General features: G+C 36.1%; 1 protein-coding gene across 5 annotated transcripts in view; it reads right to left on the minus strand.

Moving 5' to 3' along the window:
- Positions 1-26,693, minus strand: part of SLC25A21 (solute carrier family 25 member 21) — a 233,236-nt gene that overhangs the window by 186,742 nt on the left and 19,801 nt on the right. The window lies entirely within an intron of this gene.

Genomic DNA, 26,693 nt, shown 5'->3' on the forward strand with positions numbered 1-26,693 from the left:
TACATTTTTTGGTACCATTTAACACCAAGGTGCAGCTGAACAGAGCTGTAGTTTCTTAAATCTCTGTAGGAAGGTTGCTAAGAGTGTGCACACACTTATCACACAGGTTAAGCTACAGCTGTGCCAAGTCTCTCACAGAGAGCACAGGGCAAACCCTGTGGGGAAGACTGCTGACAGTGGGGAAGATTGCTGACAGGCAAATGACCCAAATTAGACAGATCACACTGTGATAAACACGTGCATGTCCCAGACATGCAATGTTGCTGCTGCTGCTGATGCACTGAGTAACATTCTTAAATATGTTACTTTGAATCAAGATGGATGAACTGCTCAATAACCTATGGATGACTTCCATTAAATTAGCTGGGGAAAGATAGCTCAGATGATTTTGGGGATTCTTTATCAAATGACTGCAATTACTTCCACACACAATTACTAAAGTAGCAAATAGGAAATCTATTTGCAGCAACATCAATACTAAAAGTTGCTTCTTTTCAAAATAGTTTTGATGGCACTGTTTTTCTTTTAATATTACACTACTGGTAGCCCTTATTTGCCATGGAAACACAGATGTGAATTTGATACCCTATAATAGTGTTTTTAAAGCTGACAGCAGAGTGTAGAATGTGAAATTTCCTTGCTTCTGCTGGTTAAAAGCACAATTAAGTAAACAGCTAAGTGTTTCCCCTGATTTCCAGGAACAGCAGAAATACATTAAGTCTAAAGAAAAAAAATACATCCCAGCAACTGATCTTTAGAAAGTTGCTTCAGAAGTTTCTGTTCTGCTTCCAAAAGCTACACTAAATAGAAAAACAAAACACTTAAAAATTCCATTCTTGCACTGCTATAAAGTTCCACATCTCTGTATGATGTAGTGTGCTGTTTTTATGTTTAACTTTGGGATGAGAGTATACATGTTTATATGTCTATATTTTATATATATATAACATACCTAACAATTTAAAATTATTCAGAACACCTTTTTCTTGCTGCCTTTCCAGATGTTTTTTTACTTAATGAAAGAAACAGAGCAAGGATTAGAGAACAGTTTCAGAGAAACACAGAACACATTGATAAATAATGAGAAGATAAATACATGTTTTCATAATCACAGAATGAAATATAAGATACCTTACATATGCCAATTATTCCCTCATGTTACCATTAGGAAAACTTGATCCTTGGCAAAAATAGATTTAAAATATATTTAAAATCCCACGTGACCTTATATCAACAGAAGTGAAAGGAAAGCAAAACAAAAAGAGATCCTCATTTTGTGCTTCCTCTGCATTTTAGTTAATATTATTTTTTCTCCTTTATTTTTCTCCAATCCCTCCCTCCATAGTCTCCTCCTCTTCTTTCTGAGGGAAGAGATATTAAATGATTTATTAATCACAGTGTTTGTCACATTCACCTGTGCAAGGCTATTCATCTTAACCACAATTTTTTACATTGAAACAAGTTTTAAATAAAACAGAAGGTTCTTACAACTATATCACAGACAATGAAAAAATTCTTTACAAAATTCTTACTGATGAGTTTTGTTCTTGTCACAACAGTGTTTATATTTTCATATATGGAAACAAATTCTAAAATCATAATTTGAATACCCCTTTCAAAAACTGGTATTTATTTCAAAAACTTTGCTGGTATTTATTGGTAGTCTCCATTATGGATTTTAGATGTATTTAGCAGCAATGGTGAATAATTTCTACAGTTTCTCACTGTACTCTCATAAATCAATTAGAACACATCAGCTTTTAATTTTATAGGTCTGGTATTTTTTCACAATTAACTGTATTTTATTGTGGAAAAAATGTGTTTTCCCTCTAGTGACTGTTCAGCAAGTAGGTGTTGAGCATTTCTACCATTAATTAAAGTGGCTAATATTTGTTTACTTCTCTATGTCCCAGTATCTGCATCAATTTTAAAAAGAATATACTCAGATGGCAAGGGGCCTGTTTAACAGCTTTATACAGGACACCAAGGTATTTTGCTCATTTTGGGTGCATCACAAAAAGGGTGACCTCTTCAAAGGGTCTCTTTGAAAAGGTGGGGTCAATAGTTTTGAGAATGTAATTGTGTAAAATACACTTCCTATTAAACAATAATAAATACTGTTAACTAGTGCAGAAGTACACTTCTAAAAGCAAAGAGATGTTTGCAAATGGTTATGAAATACTTCCACATATTTTCACAATAATGGTGACTATCAAATGTTATATTGGACATTAATTTTTATTGTTGAATAAGATAATGGAGCCAAGAATACAGCAGACTGTAAAGCACAGCCTGTTGCAGCTTATTTCCTGGCCAACTCTTCATACCACAGATGTCGGGCAGCTATCCCAAACCATTCCACATATTTACTGGTGCTCTAATTTTTCCATATTAGAAGACTTGTGTTTAGCTGTTCTCCTCAGTAGCATTAACCAAGCAGTTCATAAAATCTGTTTTTAAATGCAGCTTCAAATATCAAACTGCTTTGTGAAGCCACTTGTTTCATGTTGCCCTTAAGACCACAATCTGCCATTAACAGAGACTAAATGGCCTGTGACTTAGGCAGAGAAACTTGTTCAAAGCCAACTAACATCTTGTTTCAGAGGGTACTTTTGAAACAAAGGTCTAATGTCAAGTTTAAATACAGGTTTATAATTAACAATATAGAGCCATTGGAACTTAAATACAAGCACTGCCAATACAGTGTCCTACTAAAATTAAATTTTAGTCTTTTACAGGCTGAATAGTCATAAACCATTTGGGCAAAATTAAAAATGGAGACCAATATAATTTCAACACAAAGTAACCATAGGCCAGACCATCCAGCAAAGGCATATGCAACTATAGACTTTTCAATTCCATAGCAGACCAACACTATTCCTACTAATATCAGCGGGCACACGGGCTAAATTTGCACATGTGAAATGAAATTCACTGCCTTCCAACAGAATTTTATAAATAAAACTATCCAGGTCTACAGTTAAATATCTTACTGAAGGCAAAAGTGTCCAAAATATGAAGGTTAGTAGAGTATTAAATTTTGCCAGGGGTACAGCTGACTGTTGTCCAGGGGTTTTTTAACATAGACCATTGTATTTTTCAAAGGCAGAGAGTAATTCATTGGCTAGGAGAAAGGCAGGAAATTTTTCTTTGGCAGGTTGATTTCTTTTTTGGTTTTGTTTTGCTTCTTCTTTTTTTTTTTTTTTTTTTTTCAGTTTTAAATTAGCAGATGTTTGAAGCTGCTCCAAGGTTTGGAATGTGGAAGAAATCCCAATGGAGATAGATTAGTGGCCGAAAGCAGGTGAGGTGGTCAAAGGTGGAAGTAAATACAATTTATCAGATGAATCTGTAGTTTGTCATATTGGTATCACCATTGCACATGTGGCATATATAAAAGCTTTGGCAACTAAGAATGAACATTGTTCCCCTAGCCAGTGTAGTTAGAGAGAAAATGCATAGCAACGCAGAGATGTGGTACAAATAAACAGTCCAAGAAATCCTAGATTTTACAAAAAATCTACAGCATGTGTAGAAAGGATATGGCAGGAATGCTACTAAATAAAACCCCTAAAACCACAAACAAACCCCCAAATGAACAGACATACTCCCTTTCCCCCCTTTATCCCCACACCAAAAAAAAAAAGTGTCCTCAATAACTGGCAAGCCAAGCTAGGCAAATGTTAGCTCTCAGACTAAGCATGAGTCATAATATGACCCATTTGGCTGGTCAAATAGTTCAGATACGAATATATTACGCCTTCTAGGTTCTCAGTTCTTACATCACAGTTTTTTTAGGTAAAACTTTCTACCTCTTCTGATTGGAAGACACCATCCTACTCTGCTGAATGATTTGTCATTATCTCAGTTATATTCTTTGCGATTCCCAATACTACAGCAAAGAAATATCTTCATGGAAAAAGTAATCTAATATCTTTAGTACAAAATACTGCATAAATAGTCAACAAACAATCAGAAATGTATCCTTTTTCTTGTCTCACAAGATAACCAGAACAACTTCAATGGAATTACCTGTACCTTTAATATGCTGGATATCCCCAGAAAAAACCTGGAAAACTGAATAAAATCAGGGGACTTGATTCTTGGTCATTAAATTAGCTGCCTGAGGACACTGGGTTTATTTGTGCATCAGTGTCATTTCACTGCAGCAACAAAACAAAACATACCTAACATTGCTATCTTCTATATGACAGGTATTGCTCTTTGGTCCTTTTTCTATATAATATATACTTAGCAAAACATACATACATGCATACATACATACATATATGTATATGTGTATGTATGTATGTCCATGTGTGTATATATATGGATTACAGTAACAGTTCCCTCACACAACTCATAGCCAAAATATGGGCCCCCATATAAAATGGCTTGCTGGGAAATGGAACAAATTAAATTAAATTTATTAGAACTGTCCAAGAAGTGCTGAAGTCTGTCTCTTTCTCAAAAACCCTAATTAGTCTACAATTTTACAGCCTTAACACCATTTGACGCCCACATAGAAATAAACCCATATGGTGTTCTTTTAGTTGTGATGAAATGCTATGGCATCTATATGCCAAAGTAGTCAGGACTGGAAGTATCCCTTCCATGGATGAAGAGCCTGTCAGCACCATGCAGCACACACATACAAAACTCTCCTCCCTCTCTTTCTAGCCCAATTCAGTAGAAGACACTGGTTGAAATCCAAAAAAGACACTGGTTGAAATCCAGCTAATATGAACAGCTGGGAAGTACCAGAAGTGCATCCTCAACCAAGGGTTCTTTGGATTTAGAATCAGTTATCCCCAGCTGCAGAAATGTCTCACATTTAATGACTGACTTCACCTGCTTTTAGAGATTATTTTTTTGTCACTTCAAATTTTAAGGGAAGAAAGCTGGAGTTTAAACTTTTCTACTATAGTAAAACTAGGTTTTCTTCAGGAGCATTATAAATTGATCATGTTAATTGCAAGATGTTCATAATAGTTTTTCTAGGCTGCATATAATATTTAGTAAACAAGCAGGTGAAGAAAACAAATAAACAGACAAAAATATTGAAGGCAAGAGTTTTTTTCACACCACAAGCAGTGGTGGTAGCAGCTATTACCACCAGGGCCAGGATTTAAAGTAGATATCATCATTGACAGGGTGCTCCTGGCTCCATTTTAGGATGCTGTACATTTATCAATTTGAAAAAAACTAATTTCAAGAATAGTGATAAATTTAACTGTTGTGAGGAAACTGAAGTCTGGAGTTAAGTATGCAAAACCACCAAGATGCAGGTGGAAAGAAAAATGTATATATACAGGAAGCATTGAAATTGTTATTGTGTTGAAGAGTTTAATATTTTGGGGACTGTGTGAGACTGAAATATTACCAGTTAATGCCTCAAACAATTTGCCATTTGCTAAAGCAGTGGGTGCTTTGCTGATAATGGGCAGGGTAACAGCCCAGGTGCAGAGGGGGTGAGCACCAGAGGATGGTAACAACAAATCAACATTTGTTTAGCAAAAAGTTGAGACTTGAGCCATATAAGGGAAGAGGCCAATAAGAAGCAGATCCTGTGAGGTAGGATAGTGCATTTTTGATAATATCAATGTCCTCCCTGACACAAGTGGCTCAGGTGTAAGCCTCCCTCCACAGAAGTACTGCACATTCAGTAGGCCTGAAGGTGTTCATACCTTCTGAAGGGGCGTAACTGGCTCCACTGCTCAAGGCAGTCATGGCTTAAAAGGTGTCATAAACCACCAAAGACCCCTGAAACACTCTCAGACTCATTTCTGGGGCCTTCCACTAGAGGACTGCACACAATCCACTGTGTCACAACAATTCCACAGTGTGTTGCTTCAGACAAGGTGAAACACTCCCATGGGAGCTACTGGGCTGTTTGCACCTATCCAAAGCATACATTAATCCATTAAACTTTGTGTTTTGTGGCCTTCACTCACCTCTGATTGATCCAATCTGTGACCATCAACCAATGGGCATCAAAATTGCACCAATTCAGTCTTGTTGCTGAATCCACGAGTGGAAATATCTTTCTACTCTTATCCATTTCCTTTCTCTTTTTCCCTTTCTTCTCCTAATTTCTTCTCAAAATATATTGCAAACCAGACTGAAAAATTTCAGTCAATGCTTCTTTAGTAAGTGCCTTGTTATATCTGGATAGGTCAAAGTTGGCTAAGGTCAAGTTTTTTAAGTGCCTTACTTTGTCTGGATGGGTTAAAACTTGTCAAGTTAAAGTTTGTGAAGTGACTTATTTTGTCTGGATGTTGTTTCAAAATTTACTACGTACCTTATTATACCTTGATGTTCTAGAGTTTGCAAGTAAAAGTTTGTTATTGAACTTCCCAGGAATTTTGTTGCTTTTTCCATACACCACTCAGAGTGAAAAAAACAACCTTCCCCTTAGCCTGCCAAGCAGATTGGGGCAAACCCAGGGACCATTCTATTGTGTAATAGTTTCAGGTGATTCTTTTTAACACAGATGACATATCTAGATGACAGTGTGAACTCCTGGGTTCTCTGTAATTTTTCATTCATGGCTCAAGATTATGAATTTACCCTTTCTTCTCAACAGTGGTGAGATCTCACATCAAATCCTGTGTTCAGTTTTGGGCTCCTCACTGCAAGAAGGACATCTGGAGCATGTCCAGAGAAGGGCAATGAAGCTGGTGAAGGGTCTGGAGCAAAATTCTAATGAGGAATGGCTGAGGGAGCTGGGGTTGTTCACCTTGGAGAAAAGGAGGCTCAGAGGAGACCTTATCACTCCCTACAGCTACATGAAAAGAGAGTGTAGCTGGGGGTAGGAGGAGGGAAGATGGTCTCTTCTCCCAGGTAACAAGCATTAGGACAAGAAGAAATATCCTCAAGTTGCACCAAGGGAGGTTTAGATTAAATATTAGGAATTTTTTTTCACTGAAAGGGTGGAGCAGGCTGCCCAGGAAAGTAGTTGTCACCACCCATGCAAGTGTTCAAAAAACATGCTCTCTTCAATAAACAAACAAAAAGCCCTGTTAACAGTCCAGCTGTGAATAATGTCAATTTCCTTCACTGATCACTGGAATATACCCAAATTTAATTACATTTGCCCTTTTTAAGGAAAAACAAAAAGCCCCAAACTTCAAAACAAACTCTTATTTTTGACACATTTTCCTCTTCACACATCCATGATTTGCTTGTCCTGTTGTCCATTAAGACTTGCATGTCTTAAAAATTTCCACTTTCCATCTTCCTTAAATAATACTCTTTTAGCAGCATAAACAGAGTGTGTCAAAACAGTATACTGCCACTACAAAAAAACAAGACCCTTTCTATCACATCAAGAAACAGTTTGTAAACTTATGGCAAGACAAGACACATCAATATCAAAGCTTAAAATATGTCCTGAAGAAATACAGCAAACATTAGATGAAAAAATACAGAAAGCAGTGATGTTCTAAGCCAGGAGCAGTAATTCATCTTTGCCTGTTAAGAGTCAAAGAAAGAACATGGATAGCTACTATATATTCTTAATCAATTTACCCTATCATTTAGTGAGGACCTGATTTTTGGCATGAAAAATGCATCACAGTGTCTACATGCAGTACATAGTTCTAGCAGAACCCTTTGCACTTCAAAAGTCATGGCAGAGCCTACTGTAAGAGAACTTTTCCAGAGATGTGCTTCAAGGCAAGGGCTGAAAGTAATGCCAGAACAGTCCAGAATGACAGGTAAATGCTTTCAGGGAAAGAGGTGAGCAGCAGATCTAGTTGCAGAGAAAAATGAATGCATCCCATTGTTTTATGCTGTGCTCTGCTGAAGGATGCAGTGCAGTGTGAAGAAACATTGTGTCAAAAAGAAATTCTGTCCTCTATGAGCCTGTATGAGTTATATGTGACATCTTTGCTTATTACATTTTCTGTGCAAACATTAGTATATCTGATATAGACATGATACTGTAGACATCTACTATAGTGTAGCTGTAACATTTTCTACTATGCCCTGCTTCTGCAAGCAAAGAGTACAGAATCTGGGCTGATTACAGTGACCCCTCCACTTAAAGAAGCCTGTCTCCTGAATACAGCAACAATGCTCATAGCCCCAAATGCTTTAGCAACTTTATTAAAATGAACTATTGTGCAATAACTATATAACTATACTATATACCGTAAAACCATTGATAACGATGGATTCACATTTCTTTTAGAGTAATAAAGGTGAGAAAGGGATTCTTTAACAAATTAGAAAAATATGTGGTCCACAAGAAAATTATTTCTGAGCTTCTTTTCTGAAAACAAGGGTAAATAATGCAATGAACTAATTCATGCAAGAAGAGGCAAAGAATGCTAATAGAATTTATTCATTAAAAAATTACAAAACACTTCTAGAACTTTTCCACTTTCAAAAAATAATTTTAAATACAATGATGGAGATTTTCCTAGTAGTATGTGGTTTCCATAAATATTTTGAACACTCTTCTTTTCCTCTCAAACTTTTTTAATCATTGTGGTTATAAAGCCAAAATTTAGTTTCTCGGAAGGCTAAATTAAAACCTTTTGATGGCTGAAAGTTGGCATATGTGATACTAGCTGTGCTTCGTTCAAGTCCTCAGCCAGTTTGGGAACTTGTACTATTGTCATAATTCATCTACAGGCTACATTAAAAAATACAAACAACCCAAAAGTCATAATCCCACCTACCCTGCTGCCCCCCCAAATCCCCAATCAAACCATTGCCACCAACAACCAAAAAAAAAAAATCCCAGAAAAACCCAACAAAACAAATTCAGGGTTCCTAGTGCCAAATAGGCTACAGACATAAGGAAAAGACAGAGTAAAGGAATTTACAATTCTACTAAATGAAAATGACTTCCCATGGTTTGCCCTACCTCAAATGTCAGTAAGGTTGTTTTACCACAGAGGTCAACAGAAATAGAAATAGGTCAGTAATGGAGTGCAGGAGATGCTTTGATTGAAAGGTCCTGCTGCTGCATGCAGGCTGGTGAATAGATGACTTCAGAGTATATAACTGAATCAACAAAAAATTCAAGGAAGTAAAATGCAATTTCCACACAGAACACAATTGCCCTGAGATGCAGATTTCAGACATATACAAGTTCTAAGAATACTGATGGGACAATTACATGAATGGAAAGAAAAGAAAGCATAAATCTTCCCATTCTTGGTGTTCCCTGCACCGCATTCTCACTAATGCAGCAATACACAGCAAATACAAAAATTGCTCATGCATGGAGCAATATTGATAGCAGTCAATAGTCACTGATCTCTGAGCTGTTTAATAGAACCAGGACTACATAAACTCCAAACTGTATAAGGTCTGAGACAGCTTTGGTCCAGACAGAGCCTTAATCCAGACAAGATGCACCACTTCAGATCTCTGTCTCAACTTTAGGCCAAGCTTTGCTTCCACTGTTGTAGTCAACAAAATTTTCTTCCATTACTCCATTGAGCCATTACTGTACATTGTTATGGCTTCATTTACCTGTTTTCTGTGATAAAAATCTATTATTGCCCTCAAAACACAGAGGAATTTTAAGAAGCAGGCAATACATAGAGGAAACATTATTCAAAGTGTGGGTTCATGTAAGGAAGTTCCTCTGAACTAACACAGATGTCTGTGAACCACCTGAGCGGACTCACTTTGCAGTCAGAGAAACAAGTACTGTTTTGCACAACTTGATTTGCCCTAAGAAAGGCTGCTAAAGCAGGTCAAATGACAGGTATCATACTGAGCCATGATTACACCTAAGGACTCCTGAGGCTGTTGAGAGAGTCCAGAAAATGAACACAAATATGGCCATCTAAAATAACCTGAGAGGTATTTGTTTGTGTGATTGCATATGCTATTTGAATCTATGATCTTGGAGTTACATATGGATGCTTCCTCCTCTGTCATCTAGGAATGCAAAGGAATCAACATGCATGAAAATTTTGTAAAGGCTAAAACTGTTTCATTTCACTCAGTATATTCAAATTTCAGATCCAAAAATCTGTAAGGGAATATGATTACAGTTTCTGACACTGTAGTCTAATCGAGCAGATTAATAAAGATGTTGAAGTCAATGTATTTCTCACATAATCAAAACCAGTACTTGCTGCAATTTGTGTACCTGCCTGTTCACCACAAAACTTGCACTGGAATTGTGAAAATGATCTAAAATTTCTTCTTCTTCCCCTTTCAGGCTCATGAACTTAGAGCTGTAAATGGAAATTCACTTGGTGTGAAGTATAATAATATAGGGTGACATATATCAAGACTGCTAAATTCTTTTGTCATTCTCAACATCCAGTTTTCTCAGGACTCACTAACTGAGTGATAATATTATCATGTAAGACTGTTTTTAAAATTAAGGCTGGCTACTAATTGCATGTAATTCAATTAAGTCTCCCTTTAATCCCCATGTTGTTTTGATAGACATATCCCCCAAACACAAGATTGCTACTTGGAAACACTTTGTTTTATCTATGTGGCAAATCTTCCACAAGTCCATTCTTCAGTGGTCTCCTCTTAATAGAATCTCATAAAAGATTTAATGCACAATATCTTCAATGAGTGCCTTTACAATCACAAATATAGATTGATTTATTTGCTTATTAAAGCTATGAACATTTACTGTAAGTAAACAAGCCACACACCCAAAACAAGTTTTACTGACTTAGTTAAGTGTTTTAGAACCATTTCTTGATTTAAAACTACTTCTTACATCAACAAAAGAAAATCATATTCTTTTGATGAACTTGCAAAAGATTACTCTAATTTTTGCATTCTGTAAACAGGCAATATTTAATCTGTTTAAAATTAAACTCTGAAGATCAGTCAGATAGGCTTTTGAAGGGTTCTGACACAGCAAGTAGTTTAGTATTGTATTTGTAAGACAAACAGATAGTTGTTTAGCCACACAGATATCACTTAGCCCGTAACTTAAACAAGCACTGATAAAATTTTTTTATGAAAAGATGCTATCAGCAAAACAAACACAGTATTTTGTATTACTTCAAAGCTTATTTATAATGTGTTTAGAAATATTCAGTGGAAACAGGAAAATAATGTCTTGATTTTCTAAACTTTACAACATCTGCTTTTACTTACTTGAAGCATTGTAAAGTTCTCCAGATTTCAAATGGGTAGCTTTTCTTTTGTCTGGTCTCAAATTTGAAAATGTTCACATTATTTTTTTACCCCACACAATTTTCTATTTTTCACTTAAGAAAATTCAGTCATATGAACATCTCTGCAGCCTTTTAACAGTGGCAAATAATAATTAGAATAATTTAACATTTTAAATAAGCACATTAGAAACCTGTTAGAAATTACCCTTCCTCAGAAGACTTGAATTCCTACATCTTTATGATTTCCCAATATACATATGTAACAAACTCTTTTTAACCAGATAGCATGTTGTTTATTTATATTACTGTCTCCCAGCCAGGAATAAACTGCAGAAAGCACTATTTGAAATACATGCAGTTCTTTTCAATGGCTTGGGTTATGGAAGTGACTAGAACCTGCAACAAGCAAAGGGCTTCTCCCCTGTGAATCCTTTCTCATAGACAGGAAAAAGGTTAATCTAGACAATAAGATGTAACAATGCATCTTAATCACTTTTGATGGCTTACCATGACCTGTTTGAAGATGCACTGTTATATATAGCTTTATTTATTCTCCTTCACTATGTAAAATTAAATCTGTTTGGGATTTATAATGAAGTGATAGCTAAAGCCTTTAAACATGTTATCATATACTATTTTCTTAATATACAGCAACATCACAAATAACTTCCTCTACCTGCTGAGAGGTAGACAACCTGCTCATGGGTTACTTTTTGGCTGCACCTAGCTTAATAAGCTGGGTGCCTAATGCAGAGCATTTTATGTGACTGTGTACCTTGGCCTCCTGATCACCAGGATCAGGCTGATCAACTATTGTATGGTCTGGCTCTCATCTGGCTTCATAATCAGGTTTCCCTCCCATCAATCAATAGCACCTGGGGGATAGGAGAAAAGAGCTGGTGGAAATCTGGGTCTCAGTCCACTGTTGCCTCAGCCCACGTGGGCACAGGGTGAGGCAGAAGGCTTAGTTTGTTGCTTGAGTTTTGCTGCAACATGAGATGAGGTCAGCCTTGGACATGCCCAGACCCTTGGTCTACTAGCCTAAACATAGCTTCTGTGTGCCTGATATGCAAAGCTAGTTAAGACAGAAAGATTTTCTGCAGAGTCCTTGAAAAAAAAAACAAAAACAGCAAAAGGATGTTTATTCTGACTATAAACAGCTAAACACTACTGATGCTTCTTTTCTCATTCCATAATGATAGAGGGTCAGTTTTAATTATCATTTTCCTCTTAAAACCATTATTTTTCATACCTACATATGGAACAGCTATGGGTTTGCCTATGGCAGAATGGTACATGCAGAAATGTAGACTGTATCATATTTCCTTTCACTCGAGGAGGAATTAGACATCTCAAATCTGGCCAGCTCAGGCTAAATTAATGTATACTAAGTGATTTCGTGTCAAATTCAAATCTGCACCCCAAATTCTCTTTTTCATACAGTATTTAAAGATTTACTTATACTGGATTCATTTAATCTCAACCAAATCTATGACATATTTAAACACGCTTTGGCAAAAAACATTTCCCAGTTTTGCTTTACAAGTATTTACTCAATTATTGCCAAACACTAGTGATTTAGCAACACTTGTGCAAAGTTTTAAGCAGAATTGTCACATATTTATGTACCAATGGGTAAGTTTAATATTTTTGGTGCATGGGTTACCAGATTACCATGGTAGCAATTTACCTGAAGACAAAAAATTTTAAAGGGAAAGTCCCTGACATGGGATCACAATGATTTGAGACCTAGACTCTCACAGCAATTTACAGTCAGATCCTCAAGAAGCATTTTAGAGGGTTGTTGCCATTTGAGTACTGTTACCTTAAGTAACTGTCAGGGGAATCTCTGGCCACTGTAAAGGAAGATATGGAAAAGAAAATTAAAAACTTAGATTCTGAGAAATGTTTTATACTTTCTGTCCAAGATATCTGAACAACACACACAAGAATCTAGAGTTTGGTGTGTTACAGGCTACATGAGAAGATGAAGTCTGTTTTTCTGCATCCTCTACGTATGATGTTTTAAGTCTTGTCCACCTATCCATGGACTTTGGTTCTCCAAGATGTGGTGCCACAGGGGATATTTATCTTCACATAACTAAAAAAATGTCCTTTGCTATCTTTTTCAGGGTGTCAAAATACTCAAAAAACTTCTCAAAGCAGAGAAAACAGCTCATCAACTGAAATAGGCATTTTAGGCATATCTTCCACTTTCTATGCCATAGGTGTTGCCTGGAACAGCAGTGATTCTCCAGGTTTAAGTGACAACACATGGCATACTACTTAGCCAAGTCAGTACTGACCCTTAAAAACTCACTCCCCTTTGATAGTATTAACCAGCCTTCTTGTTCCTTAAGTAAACTAAGGTGTGGACTTTCAAAGACAGGAATATAACTCCAAAGGCTTGGAATAAGGAATGGTGATAACTTGGGGTTTCATGAACATAAATTATTGAGTTTTAAGCTTAAGTGAGACTAATGGGCACAGCTCAAAACTGTTAATACACACTTCAGTGTATGATGAGGCCTCCTTGTGCCATGCATTTCTGGAGTGGCATGGCACCTGGAGCTGCCATTAAAGATTCCTGGATCACAACCTCAGCTGCTCTCTGCCAAAAGCACAACTCCGTTTTTCATCACCTGTCCACATGAATCACTCTCTGCACTGGTCCATGCAGAAAAGAGTGAGAAATGTGGGAGCTTAAGAAAATGTTGCATCCAGCAGAACAGTGTAGACAGAAGTAGAAGCTAAGACATGGTGGGTAAAGAGTAAGATGTAGAGCACAGTTTAACTCAGATTTAAAAAAATGTTGACTTCATTTAAGGGTGGAATGATCAGACAATTTGTGGAATATACCTTTTAAAAACTCCATTAGCTTTGTCATGGACCTTGAAAAATGCTTTACAGTATAAACAAACCAGTGTTTCTATGGTATTGCCATCCTAATACTTTCTTTCTCTCCCACCTGTATCCAATGTCCCATTCTGGCTGTACATATGCTAAAAGATATAGAGCAGAAGAGCAGCTTAACTAGCAAGAGAAAACAAAGTCCAACTTGCAGTTCTCTGCATTTCTTATTAAACAAGCCTCTGTAGTCAAATAAGCCATGTAAATGTATGTGAACAAACTATGTGTTCTCCATCATTTGTTTTTTCATTGTGTGTAAGAAAGAGGATGCCTAATCACTACTGTCAGCAACTACTTGTGGCTGGTTGAATTCAAGAATTAATCACCTGATCATCCCTTCAGTGAAAACAAACTTCTCTGGATAGCAACAACTTTTTGATTTTATGTTACTCAAGGACTTTGTTGGTAAAAATCAAAGCTTGGTTTTTACTCAGAACAAGCATGGAATAAGCAACTGATTATTTTCCATGCTTGCATTTGATGTTTCTATAAACCTTGCTTCTCTTATATGGATATGATAACAACAGAAACATTAATAATTCACACTCAGGTCTGTATTTGGGGATTCTCTCAGGCTGACCTCAAAAGCTTAAATAACTAGTAAATGTTCTTCTGCCAAATCTGTTGCTCCCTATTCCCTACCTCCTGCTACACAAGGTTAAAAGACAGAATTAATTTTTTAAATTAAATAAACAAAATATTTGGTCACTTAGTTTCATTTTTGTCTGGCATTGATATCTTGTGGGTACTACATCAAGCCATGAAAAATAAATAAGAGAGCTGAACTTTTCAAACACTGCCAATGAACTTTTTTCCAGTTCAATGAGGTTAATAGGCCCTTTAATTTACAAATTCATAAGAATAGGATTATATTTGGTTAATAGATTCTTTATTATACTCAAAGTCTTACTGCCAGAAATAGAAATTAGTCCCTCATGACATAAAAGGTCAAGATTAGTTGTAATTAACAGAAAAGTCCCAGACTTCAGACAGCTACAGCTAACTACAGCAACTGAATGTACAAGCCAAAGAGCTGTGAGTTTGCAAACCCCTGAACAAATGTTTGGACTTCAGCATGTCAGATGATCCAGAGAATCCATTCATGCAAGTTAAAGACATGCCCAAGTAACATACAGGACTGGGAATAAGTAAATACATCAATTCATTTTGGGATAAATGCAAATAAAGTTCAGATCCTTCACAAATATCTCGCACTGCAGAAAAGTTACTCTGTTGATTGCCTGCTTCAAACCATCAGATCCAAACTATATAAAATTGCACTCAGTATTAGTTTTAGTCTACATTTACTATGCCTTGTGAGAAATGTGTTACACATGCATCAACTGAAAACAGGAAAATAAGTCAAGAATTTCCAAAAAAATTTGCCTTTTTCTTCTTGGGTGGCAAGCACAAAATCTGCAATGCCTTATTGAAACATCAAGGCAGTAAACAATGATAATGCAAAAAAGTAGGAAGTTTTCCATCAAATTTTCTTGTTGGGATACGAACCCAGAAGAAGAATTTAACCTGCTGAACATTCCAATTATTTCCTCATGCTCAGAGAAGCATTGCTTAGTGCAGCAAGATGCAGTTCTCCTTTGCACAGCTACCTGAAGAGAAAATGTTTTATTAAAGGCATATTCAAAGTGACGGGGTCAGTATGCACAACTTCCACTTCTTTTGTATGCTTTTCTAAATATCAAATCAAAACACGGCAATGTGATTAAATACACTGGTAACCATAGTTTTATTAGAACTGCCTTATAAATCACACTATAGCTAATTAATCTAATTAACAGTCCTATGTCCCAGATACATTACAGGAACAGACCAAATCAATCCAGCCTTGAAGAAACCACTAATATGTCTCAGACACCAATCTTGGATTTGTTGAACATTCATTGAATATCGACCTGCTGTGAAAATATTACTATACCTGCTGCTTTTATGGGACTGGATTTTGCTTGCCTTTTTCCCCCTTAAAAAAAAAATTAGGAACACAGAAGTCAATGCTATAAACCAAAGATATTTTGCTAGCAGCTTAGCATTTCAAAGATAAGCAATTAAGCTGAAATGCTTATAAGTTTTAAGATTCACAGGTTGAAAATTTAGTATTTTTCTGCTATGTATCTTTTTCATCTGTCCTAATTAAAACACTGGTACACAAAAAAAATCACACTAAGTCCCTTGAAACTCGGGCTGAAAAGTATCACATTTTCAGAAGGTAAATAAAGAGAATGTTGAAGCAGAGCAGGGTTTCTAATGAGTTAATGTAAAAAAACCTCATGCAAAAGCAATCCGCATCAAAGCTAGCAGGCAATACCCTGACAGTCATCCATCAAACCAAAAGTCCCCTTAATAAATGCCAATTATAGGGCAAATATGCACAAACGCGGATAGCATAAGCCATGGGATCATTTCCTTCCAAGAAAATTAGTGACCAACAAAACACCCATGCAGCCTGCCCTACAGCAACACTCACTCCTGACCGGAATACTAACTACTATTATTATTTCACTCCTTTTTACTTTATTTTGTACTTTTGCTTGAATTCAGAGCCACACAGAATTTTGTTTGGGGTTATACAAATTCCTTAGCAATTTGAATAGAAGTCTAACATAACTTTTTAAAAGCCATGACATGCCTATAATGTATACAGAGTCTCTGACTTCCGCCGTAAGCGAGCCTTTTTCCTAACTTAATCATACTCAAATTTCACCCCTTTTAAAGATCCTGATTCAAAAATGCTCACTCATTCTCCACAGTCCACAAATTTATACCATCTCTTCCTGTGGTATTATATGTGCATAAATTAAAAAAGAATGGTCTTGTATAAGGACTGAAAACAGAACATTCCAAGTCCCCATCCCCCAAATCTAACTTCATCTTATCAGGAAAATGTTTGATACAAATACACATTCTTATAAAATTATTGTTTTGTGTATGAATAGGATGTTTCAAATTTGAGCAGAATTACGTCACCCAGACCTAAAAACAATGAGTTGAACAGCATTCTGGAGTCAAACAATAATAAAAGCATCTCTGCTGTTACATTTGTACAGCCTCTGATTAATTTTATCCCCTTTTGCTAACACCTTCTGCATATCACACCTGACCAATATTTTTGGTCTCCCAAAAGCAGATTTTTTGGACTTATTGCATCTGATATACAGTAAACAGAAAAGTAGCATGTTTTGTCATATGAGTGTCAGAGGTAATAACTGAGAGTTAAGATAAAAACATAATGCTGATGAGACAAGCTTTGAAAGAAATATTTAATACTAGTTTGATGTCAGAGAGAATTATTTTTTCATCTAAAATTATTCACGTTGCTATATTCATAGAAAGAGACTAGAAAATGCAACATTAGTCCTAGTCTGATGTCTTATCTAATTGACTGCTAAAGTAACATCTTCCATCACACAGACTAACCTGTGCTATATTCATTTATTTCCATCTTACCTAAAATTATGATGAATGGTTTGAACTCTATTCAATTATTGAAAATGTGCAATGAAACAGAAACAATGAAACTGGCAAAGTGCTCTGCATTCTTAGGAACAATTTAGGCTAATTAGCATCAACTTCTCCCCCATTCATCATACCCCTTTAGAAATATAAACAAACTGTCAGCTCTAACCTAACAAACAGATCACTGAGCTACTTAACACAAATTATTCTTACATGAAAAGCTCCTTCTCAGGCAATATTCTCCTCTAGGGCATCTGGGAAGTTGAGCTATTAAAATTGAAGACATATGTTTCAGTCAAATTTAAGTCCCAGATTGTACTGATCGCTGTTGTGACAGTTTTCCATCAGCATGCTGCTGCTGGCAAAGTACTACGTATTTTAAACAAAGCAATGCAACAATAGACTTCAATGATGCATGTTCATTTAGTATAATATCAATACCACCCAATTAGCACCCTACACCTAGAAATGGAGCTACTTAAAATTATTGCTAAGGTAGAACTTGAATCTCAGATTTCATTTGGGGTTTCTTTTGGAATTACATGTTCTGTATGTTCCTGTGAGCTTGCAGAAGGCAGCAGCTATGCCGCTGTCAGCTATGACAATAGTTTAAATCAAGCTGCAAAGGTGATGCTCTGAAAAGGCCATAGAGAGGAGTGCTGCTGTCACTCCTGGGTTTTAACTCAAAACTTCTCCACAGATGCCACAAACAAAGGGACAGCTCTAAGGTAAAGGAAAACAGGAAGGTTTCCAGAGCTGAATACTTCCTGAACATGTGCTACTTTGGAAGTCAAAATGATAATGAAATATACTTCCTTTCCTTTCTCCAAAATGCTAAAGGAACTAATTTTGTCTGCAACTCCATACCTGACTAAAAGGCTTTTGTGCTAAAGCTAAGACTTTTTAATCAGTTTGTTAATACACTCATTATCTGGTGAAAGGAAAAGTAAACACTGGCCGGGACTTTCTTGTCTCACATGCATTTGAGATTTTGCACATATATAAGGATATGCCTTTTCCAGTAAGAAGTTCAAAACTGGGGAATATTCTCCACTATTTTTTTAGAACAAATGTAATTTGGAAATCCCAGAGATATCAGAAATAATCAGAGTTGAGAAATTATTTCTTGAAGTGTTCTTCTTTTCAATCTATAAGAAAATATCTACCTATTGTATTGGTTCCCTTTAAACAGCAAAATATATAATAAGAATTTCATGGATTAAAGATTAAGAATTTCCCATCCTTTCTCCTTTGATTTTCTCTCATTTCTCTGCTTTGCTATTTCATTCTGGCTCTAAGTTTCTCTTGCAAGAAACACGTGTGCATGTCATAGCTTGCCTTTTTTTTCACCCCTCTTTCTTCTGAGGAAGGTAAAGAAACCAAGCAGTATCAGCATGGTTGCCTATTCACACAAAAAGGTGTTGTCTGAATTTAATTGTTTCATCCTTAGGTGAGAGGAGAAAGGAGGATCATCTAACTTCCTGGTTTCCTCACTGCTGGTTGCACATATATTTTCCCCTTGGATACAGAACTTCCAAGGCCTGGAGTATATAACATGGTTGGAGCAAAAAGGTCCCCAAATAACTCTGTGGTGATGCATTTCTTACCAGCAACAAAGATAAGCTTTCTGAGTGAAAACAGTGCATATGTGTCTTCTTGCTTCTGAAGAAAAGGATCTTGCATTATAACATGACAGCCACCTCAAAAAGCATTTTAAACGTTAGTGCTGACCAGAAAGTCTGATCCTAGAAGTGTTATGCAAACAGATTGGTGAGACTTGAAAGTGAGCACCTAATCTTCTCTGAAATGATCTCACAGTTATGGGCTTTATTGATGCAGAGAAGTGGTGATGTAGTTCATGTTTATTAAGAGAGAAGGAAGAGAAGTTTTACAGAAGAAAGACTAAAAATCTGTTTCAGTCATCATGAACATGAATTGATATTTCACAGTAAAAAGTAAGATTTTAAGCAAGACAGAAACACTTGAAGTCTGAAGTAAAGAGATACAAGTCACACAGCACAGAAACAATACTTAAACCCACATTTGTAGATTAGGCTACTTGAAAGCTAGCTTCAGATATAAGAAGAAACCTTTTCTTCACACTGGAAGACAAAAAATGCCAGAGAAAAATCTGAAAGGTGACCTCACACAAACCAGGGGAAATTAAGGATTCCGGACAAGGGAAAATTCTGACAAGTCAAGAGAGATGTGGTACTGCTTCAGCAACTTCATTAGGAACAGGATATTAAAAGGCTGGTTAAGGTGGATCATTCTTATTCATTTTTCAGCTAACCAACAAAAGAAGCAACTCAATCTCATCAAATATATCAACCCAAAGAAAATCTATATTAATGAAAACTGACCTCTAACTTACAACACTGAAGTACAGTGTTTTAGGATTGTATTCCGTTCCTATACCTTTCTAGTGTTGTTTGCAAAATCCACTTCAAGAAAACATGAATGACTCTACTCTAGAAACAATATCATGAAATTATATTCAAAAAGACAGAGCAGCACTGAACTCTTGTTGAGTATTAGAGCAGGAATTGGAGGTACATTACAGACACAGCAAGGAGAATGTCCCTACAAAAGTCAGTAGTTTTCCCAGTAGATTTTCGTAGGTGGTATTGTTGTTTTTGGTTTGCCTTTTTTTTTTTTTTTTTTTTTTTTTTTTTCTTTACAGGACAGTCTCAGAGGATATAAACCACCAGCTCTTTTTGCTACACTGTTGAAAGAACACATGGGATATGGGTATGCTACCTAAATATGGAGCTGCATATTTCAGTTGGCTTATTTTTTCTCTTGGTTCAGCCATTAAAAAAGATATTTTTCATATATGCATCTAAAGAGCATCTAACAAACACACAGATTTCACCTCATTTTCAACTGTTCTCTCAACAGCAACAAATCTGTCCGAATTTTTAAGAAGATGTATTCTGTGAACATGATTACCTTAGAAACAAATAAAATAAATACTAATCCTCATCTATGGAAATAACTTCCAAGCTGGTATCAGACTTTCATTGAGCTATGCTAAAGGCCAGAGAAAGCTGCCCACTGTATTTTTACCATTATGTTATATAGATCAAATGTGCAACATTCAAGAGTTAGTTTATTATTTACACTGAACTGCTCTCACATAGCTGTTATTTAATTTTTTTTTCATTTTCAACTGTTTTCAGTTGCTTCAGAAATGTTTTCTTCCTGGTTGCAGTCTCTTTTTAAAGCATAGCGACAAGTAATAGAAGCAGACAGGAAGTAGGGGTTGTTGCTCTCCAGAGGCTGATTAAGCAAGTCAGCACAAATTCCCTGAAGTTCCCACAAACAGGCTCTTATGTAACAACATATGTTTTCAAATATATTTTCTCTGAGCAGTGGAGTGTCTTCATGGGAAAAATATAAGCTAGCTTTATAATAAACACTGTGGAGTATGAAATAACTATAAAGAGCACTATAAATGAAGTAAATTATTAGATACTGACAATCCCACAGCAACTGATTCTCATTTACATTTCTCAAAATTAACCTTGGTCAGTAAAGTATCCTGGTCCTTGAGTCCCCTGCTTACACAAACAAAACATATTTTGTGTTTCTTGGAACATCACCTGTAATGCTCTGGGATGAGCCCAGATACTGGTTTTAATGCAAGTAGTCTGGACAACTTCAGTAGGTTTTTTTTTCTGTGAAGAAAGCAGGATCCATCCTTTTCCTCGCACTAACGCACAGAGCAGAAATTCTTTAACTAGATAAAACTTAAAAAAAAAAAATCCTTAACATCTAGCATGCATTAGACCATCCCAGTATATGTCTTTAGATTATTCAGTACAACTGTGGACTGGTTAAAGGCATTCAGCATTGCATACTTTTTATGCTTTTAAAAATGCACACAGATTGAGGTTTTTTTGTCCTCTTTAATTTTAAAGAAAATTGACACATTTTTTTACATTAATTTTATAGGACTGGCTTATAGGACTGGCTACCTACCTTCATGTGAGAAAAATATTTGACTACCTAGAATTAGATATGAGGACAGACTACTATGCAGTCTGATTTTTCTACCAATACATAAAAATTTTTGGGACACAAATATCAAAAATGTTAACAAACAATACAGTAAAACAAATTAAGTTTTCAAGTTACTTAGGCTTTCACTGCCCATTTACAAAGATTTGATGTTGCAAAGGTAGAAAAGCCAGGTCAACCAAAAATAGCAAAGTTAACTATGGTCTCTCAAAGCAGAACCTCAAGTGTGCTACAGCAGAACATCTTCTATGCTCTGAAATCTGCTACCAGTAAGTCTTATTCCTATGAACCATATCGTGCATTTTATTTTCACACTATGTGGAAAAAAGCGTAACATTCTCTGTACTAAGCACATTGCTCAGATACACAAAATTACAAACATCTTATCCTGCAATTCCTAAAATACATAAGTTAAATTTTGACATGAAAAGAACATCTAGTCACAAGAGGACTGAATGCTCCTAACATTTTATCTGACACTCTAGTCATATGTGGATTTTAAAGGTTTTTTTCACCTGCTGACCCAAGACATGGCAGAGCCAGATAACACAGGGGCATGCCCAAACAAAGCAGCTGTTTTCACCTTTGCAAAAGCTATATGGCTCCAATGAAGAAGTTCACCTTATCTCACCTTTCTCACAATGGCACTGAAGTGAAAAAAATAGAGTTAAAACCCAATGATCTTCCCACACACATGTGCTCAGTATGTGCTCAACATCTTCTCAATAGTCAAATATTTTGAAGAAATATATTTAAATATTTTACTACTGCTGTTTAGCTGGGGTTTCATTGTGTTGGTGCACACCTATAATAGCTGGAATTCATTTTTTGTGGTACCTAGAAACTGAACTAGAAGTCATGTAACTGATCATTTTCCTGGTCAAACAGGATCATTCCATTCCATTCCATTCCATTCCATTCCATTCCATTCCATTCCATACCAAAGGACCCAGGTGCTAAAGACTTTTTGCCACTTCCTTCTTTCACAGCTTGTTGATCTCACTGTTTGAAAGTGATACCAAAAGTAGTTCTTCAAGTACCGTATTTAATTTTCAGCTCTTCTTCCTACACATAAATGTTATTTTTACTCCATAACCAATTATTAGTCTGTACCAAAAAAATGCCTAAAACAGGCCTGATGAGGATTATCACAATAGATACTAAAAGGTACTAAAATTTATCAATCTCACTCTAACAATAAAATAAAAAACAGCAAATGTTTGAGTCACTAGAGCAGGAGCCAACTATTGCTGTATCCCACTGTTCTGGGTATGATTTTGATCCCAGTTAAGTGACTTCAAGAAAGTTATACAGTGCAACTCTTAAGTGAGAAATTGAGTGAACAACATGAAATTTTGTTCATTTGAACTACTCCTAATAATAAGAAGAGTCCACAAAGGCAAGAATTCTATCTCCAAAGCATGTATAAAAAGTAATTGCATCCTAACAGCCTTAAAAGAAGAAAAAGCAAAAGAAAACTTTGAATTGGCCTAGGGAGAAAAACTGAGAAGACAACTGCTACTGATTTAAAAACAAAGCTTCAGTGATAAAAAAGACAAAAAGGCAAAAGACAAAAAAAAATTCCCAGCCTTGGATGATAACTCTAAATGTATGGTAAAAGAGACTACTTGTTTCGTTCAGTTGTGCACAATTTTGTTCTGCTTCCTTAATATAAATCTTTTCCAAGGGTAATTACAAAGGGATTATAAAATAGATAATCCAAGATATTTTCGCATCATGTCCTAGACTGGCTTCAGTACAGCCCCTAATTCAGAATTCAGAATTAAAATTAAAATTAAAAATAAACCAAATTTTTTTCCCCTCTTAATCCTAATGAGGAAATCCAGAGCTGAAAATCTATGCCTTTCAGGTCTCATGAGCTTCTGAGGACAACAGATGGAAACACTGTAGTTAACAAAAGCATCAGGAGAATCCTAAAAGCTGCCAGAGCATTCCTGCTCTTTGATCAGGAACTGCCAAAAACAGGGGTCAGGAATAGAGAACTGACAACTTGTGCAAATGCTTTCCAGGCTATGGGAATCCTGATTCTCAGGGCACTTGAGCTCCCTAGTTGGACCTTCATAACTTAGAAAAGTGTTCTTTTCCCCCCACTAAATTTTGGAAAAGACATGCATGCCAAAACAGGCCTTAGGCCAGCTTCTGGACTAAAATCACTTCTTTTTGCATTTTTAAAAGAAAACCTGCAGCTCAATGGGAGCAGGGAGGATGGGTTCAGCCAGAGCCTATTTACAAATCCACCCCGGCTGATAAATGTTCTTTGGACAAAATAAATTTCTGCTTTTGTGTTAAAGGGCTATCTAATCGACATGGAAGTAAAGGGGAGCCTTCCTGCCAACTTCACCTAAGTGCTGCATCAAACCAAACTGTCAAATGATTCAATGGTTGTTCCTAAAATTTCAGACCTTATATTGGCACCAAAGGACTCTTGCAGTTTTGTGTATCCAAAGGGAGACTCTGAGTACATCCACAGCTTTTGCTTCTAAGTCTGTAAGACCTTGGCATGCATGTGGTGGTTCATTTAAGGGGAAATTAAAGCAGTTTAGGTGGTGAATGCTGGCTTAAAAATTGGTTAATCCAACACTCTTAGTAATCACATAGCTACCTAGGAATCTTAGGTCCTTTTGGCACTGGGCATCAGTAAAAGCAAAATGCTGAAATTCGTGCTTTCAGGTTAGGTTGACTGATGGATGAAGCAGTAGAGGAACTATAAGTAAATGTATCTTATTTTGTCTCAGACATCGTTCTCATTTAAATCCTGCCATATAGGCAGTGGACTTAAAGCTTAAAATTCTCTGCTTCATTTGTGCAATCCACACAGGGTTAGGTAGGATTTAAATCCTAGAGGTCTGTGGCCCTTAGACTCCATTTATTTCAAGACAGTTTATATTCAGCCAAACAGTTCTGGTTTTTTTTGTTTTGTTTTGTTTTGTTTTTTTGTTTTTTTTTTTTAATGAATTTAAGACTATCACATCCAGGCAGGTAAGTGTTAAAAGCAAGGAGAAAACAATAGGAGGTTAAAGTATGCAATGCAATAAGAATGTTTAGCATGTCCTGACACTCCAACTCCCCCACTCCACCGTTCAGGCATCTAATTGTTTGCTTTTCCTCCTACATACAATAACGAAGTGAACTACAATCAAAGTGTGATGACAAATGGTCCCAGGGTTTGCATTCTTTGGAATATATTGGCATTTGTAAACCAAAGAAGAAAGATAGATGTAATCAACCACCCTCTTATAAGAGAAGGATCTGGAAGAGTATGTTGGCAAAATCTTCAAACCACATTAAGCCCTAATTTGAAAGCATGTTTGAAAGGAAGAAAGCAATGCCTCTAATACCAGTTTATTTGTATAACAACAACTAGAAACCGAACTTGCTAGACATATTTTGAAAGATGGAAACAATTAAAATGCATTAGTGATCTAAACAGGCACTGTATTTTAAAAGAAAAGAACTTTAAACAATCAAGGTTACACATATCCACATTTTGTTGACTAATCCTCACCTTTCCTTAATCTCCTAATATTTAGTACTTGTATTACAAGGAAACATTACATCTCTGCTTACAGAAATTCACAAGAGTTGTCTGTACATACTTTTGCTTGTGAAAAAAGAATGATACAGTAACATGAGAAAAAGCCCATCAGCTGCAGGATTGCAATTTTTATGCCTCCAGCATTAAAAAGGGTCCAGCATTGAACCCTTCTATTAAAGAAACCACATAGTGGCCAGGTCACACCAAAACATCAATGTAGTCACTAAATAGTCAGCTTAAAGCACCAGTAAATAGAAATGGACGACGTACACTGGCAGGAGACATTATTCATGTCTTCCTCTTTTCCCTTCTAGACAAGACACTACTAAGGGACTTAGTATGGGAGAAGGCTTAGCAATTAAATGAATAATCAAATATTATTTTAAATAGTTGAAAATATTTCATATTTAAGCTACAATAAGACTTAAATTAGGGATCAACATAACCTGCATTTTTTTGCAGTCGCGTTTGAAATGCAGTACTTCAAATTTCTGGACACTGACAACCCCTCCTTAAAAACAAGATAAAGTAATTCCAAAATCCAAACATGAACTCCTAAAAACAGAGACATCTTCATATACTCACTTTTGACATGCTTCAGTCTTACCAGGCCATCACAGATACACTGAAACTTCAGAAAATATTGTCATAACTTCATAACATGAATCTCCTTCTCCTTCTTTTGCATGCTTTGATGAGCATCAAAATTGTTGTCATTTATAAGCATCATCATTAGCACATTAGCACACAATGAAAGATACACTTCATGCCCACAAGATACTATTCTATCTTTCAGCATTCTTGCTGTTGCGCTTGGTCTTGATGATTTTATGTGCAGCAGAAATGTAAGTATAGAGAAGATAAAGAGTTGGAGATTTCCTGATTGATTTTTGATCTCTGTTTTATGAGGCATGGTTCCAATTATTACCTTTGATTGGAAATTACTTTTAATTGCATATATAAATGTTTTAAGAGGTTGATTAATACTTTAAAAACCTAAACAAACAAAACAAACGGTGCAATCAGTGCATACCAATCACTGCTTAAAGACTCTAGAAAAAAAAGGAATCTATGTACCAGAATTTTCAAACAAGGCACAATAGAGGTAGTGCTTTCCTAGTAGCAGAGTACTTGCATTTTAGGGAAAAAATGGTGGTAATTACCCCATGAAACAGTTTAATCATTCACCAAAGGTTAATGGTAAAACACTGAAGAAAAAAATATAATAATCTTGCTAACTCTAAAAATCACCATTGATACAGCGAGTGTCAAAGTGAAAGAGGGAATGTTAATGTCAGATACTAGGAAGAAATTCCTTACTGTGGAAGTGGTGAGGCACTGGAACAGGTTGTCCACAGAAGTTGTGGCTGTCCCAGCATGGGAAGCATTCAAGACCCATTTGAATGGGGGTCTCAGCAACCCAGTCTAGTGGAAGGGACTAACCCTAACTGAAACCCTTCCAACCAAAACTTTTCTGTGATTCTTCACCTTCAAACACACACAAGTAGTACCATCATATTGGATCCTATAATAATTATATTGTAGTACTGATCTGGAGTCATTTTCAGGAAATCCCTGCTTCAGAGGAAGGAAAATGAATTAATGAAATAGGATTTCAA

This window comes from Lonchura striata, chromosome 5, assembly GCF_050655825.1.
Source record: "Lonchura striata isolate lonStrDom1 chromosome 5, ASM5065582v1, whole genome shotgun sequence".
Taxonomy (NCBI): domain Eukaryota; kingdom Metazoa; phylum Chordata; class Aves; order Passeriformes; family Estrildidae; genus Lonchura; species Lonchura striata.